The sequence below is a fragment of the Colletes gigas genome, unplaced genomic scaffold (genome assembly GCF_013123115.1).
Source record: "Colletes gigas isolate AHSC1104 unplaced genomic scaffold, ASM1312311v1 Colletes_gigas_Sc00093, whole genome shotgun sequence".
In the NCBI taxonomy this organism is placed as follows: Eukaryota; Metazoa; Arthropoda; class Insecta; order Hymenoptera; family Colletidae; genus Colletes; species Colletes gigas.
In genome coordinates this window covers 19,650-22,577 of record NW_025106720.1, presented here as the reverse complement: position 1 = coordinate 22,577, position 2,928 = coordinate 19,650, and positions in this window count along the sequence as shown.

Sequence of the window (2,928 nt, the reverse complement as noted above, 5' to 3'; positions counted from 1 at the left end):
GCAACAAACCTTACAGCAGTCCACAAAATAGAAAAAAACAAATAGAATTTGCTAGGGAGTATTTGAAAAAAAATATTGACTTCTGGAAAAAAGTTATTTTTACAGATGAATTGAAATATAATCTTTTTTCATTTGATAAAAAAGTAAATGTCTAGAAAAAATCAAACAAGAAATGAATATTAAAAATCTTTATCCAACAATAAAATTCGGAGGAAGATCCTAAATAGTGTGGGATGTATATTCCCTTGTAGAGTCGGTAATTTAATATTTATAAACGAAAAATGGACAAATAGGGATATTTAAAATAATTGAAACACAATATCAAACAAATTACTCAAAAAATAGGAATACTAAATAATTCTAAATTTTATATGGACAGCCACCCCAAACATACTTCTTATGTCGCTAAAAGTTTGTTATTATACAACTATTCGAAAATGATCCAAACACCCTCACAATCACCTGACGTTAGTGTTATTCGAGATGTATGGAAATAATTAGAGAAAAAAAATAAAAACTCACAACATTTTTGATTAAAGTTACCAAACGTCCTACTTCGGGAAAATGTATCCTATAATTAAACATTTTGTCTTTTCCCTATCTGCAGCGAAGAAAAATAAAAAATATCCTTTTTTTTAGCTTGAACGATTAAAATTTGTGTTTTGTTTGTAATAAGATTTTATTTATTTATTCGCATTTGTGTTATATATTAATTCCTAGAATTACTAGAATATTAAGGAACTCGCCAAACGACTCTACTCTTAATCCAATATTGGAGTTGCTGACTTACAAATTTCTGAATACATAATAAACAATTCTAAATTGGATGATAAAATTGCAGTTGCAGACTTAATATTGTGTTATCACACAGTAGTTCATCATTTCAGTTTCAGATCTGTAGACTAAACAAATCAATTAAATTCAAAGCTCTTCCATGATTCAGAAGTGTTAACATGAATTTCTTTTACAAAAACTAAAACAGAAGCTTTAGTTAAAGGAGTCGTAGCTCCTTATTCATTGGAGAACATCTTGAAAGAATTAGAAAACATACTATTTGTAGGCATTGCAACAGATGATAGCAATCATAAAGATTTAAAAATATTTTTAATTGTTATCCAATACTTAAATCATGAAAGTATTGGAATTGAACATAAAGTAGTAGAAATGGTATTAGTAGCAGATGAGAAGGTAACTACCATTAAAATATTACTTACAAATACTTTAAAGAAAATTAATTGTTTAGAAAAATGTGAAAATGCTTTTGGAGGTGATAATTCCAATATAAATTTTGGTTCACAAGAGTATGCAAACAAAAATGATATGCTTCCATTATTATTTAGAAGACAGTGGTTATCCAGTCCACATTTTGAACAACTGTATTCAACATTCCGCTGATTGTCTGCTTATTAATATTATCAACATCCTTGTCAAAATGTATAATTATTTTTCTATTTATATCATTGGAGTGGAAAAATTAAAAGAATTTTGATTTTTTATTGCAGTTGACTATAAGTAACAATTAAGTCACTCAAAGACCTGTTGGCTGTCTTTGTATCCAATAATTGCATGAACATTACACATGTACGCACCCTTAAAAAGTTACTTTTTATCAATTGACAAACTTCCAGTTGTATTAAAATTATTCTTTAAAAATATATTGATATATTAAGCATACTAAATATTTGTTCATTCATTAGCTTACAGTTTCCATCAAAATATTTTGAAAATGGAAAAAGAATTTATTTCTATAATATTAGAACAAGTTTCTAATATTTTAACAATTACGTCAGAAACGAAATTTCTCCTCTTGACAATAGCCAATTTTTTTCATAATAATTCTGATTTACATAAGCAGTAAGAAAATTTTAAAAAAGATTGTATACTTGGTTATGAAACTGGAGTGGAATATTTAAATGTATGTACTAAACAAAGAAAATGTCTTCTTGGGAGGATATAAAAACAGTTTAATATATGCATAGAAAAAATATAATTAATGACTTAAAATGTGTTATATATAAGAAAAGTACCATAATGAAAAAAGAATTTTGAGAATTTTTTCTACGGACATACATGTTTTAAGACCCCTTGATCGTATTGTGACTATTAAAAAAAAATAATTTTTTTACTGTGCCTATGTATGCGCGAACATATGTATGTTATTAACACGGTTGAGTCTAAATGGCTGAATGAATTTCAATTAAACTTTACATTTAAGTTTTATGTTTTTATTTCAAGGTTTGATTACACATTGGGCATAATCAACCCATGGATAATAATTATACCTTTTGTAGTGTTTTAGTTATTCCAATACATATACAGGGTGTCTTTATTAACTGGACTCTTTGGAATATCTCAAAAGGGACTGAAAATATCAAAAAAATGTTTCAACAAATATTGTTAGGTACGAAGGAAGGCATAATGTAGCAGCACTATTTTTTTAATATCTGCAGTAGTGGGGAAGATTTTAAGGTCAAGTGTATTTTTTCAATGGAATGTTATATTTTATTTTCGTGACGTTATAGCTCATTTTGAAACAAATTCAACGAGGTAGTATTTGATATAATGCTGTTATCTTCGACTGCAGTTATTTTCTGAAGAAAAAAATATAGCATTCCATTTAAGAAAATAAGATTGAGCTTCAGATCTCTACCAGCACTCTCTCCACAAGAAAACAATTAATACTATTGTTACTTATATGATATAGCCCGTCCTACAAAACAACTTTTATACGAACATTTTTTTAATAACTACAACTTCTTTCAAAATATCCTGCTGTATTCACTTAAACAAGACACTCTGTATAAGCAAAGTACCAAAATGAAAAAAATATTTTGACAAATTTAAGACCACCCTGATCATATTGAAAAAAAGAAATTTATTTTATTATTCTTATGAAAGCTAGCGTACATGTGTATATTATTAATACGA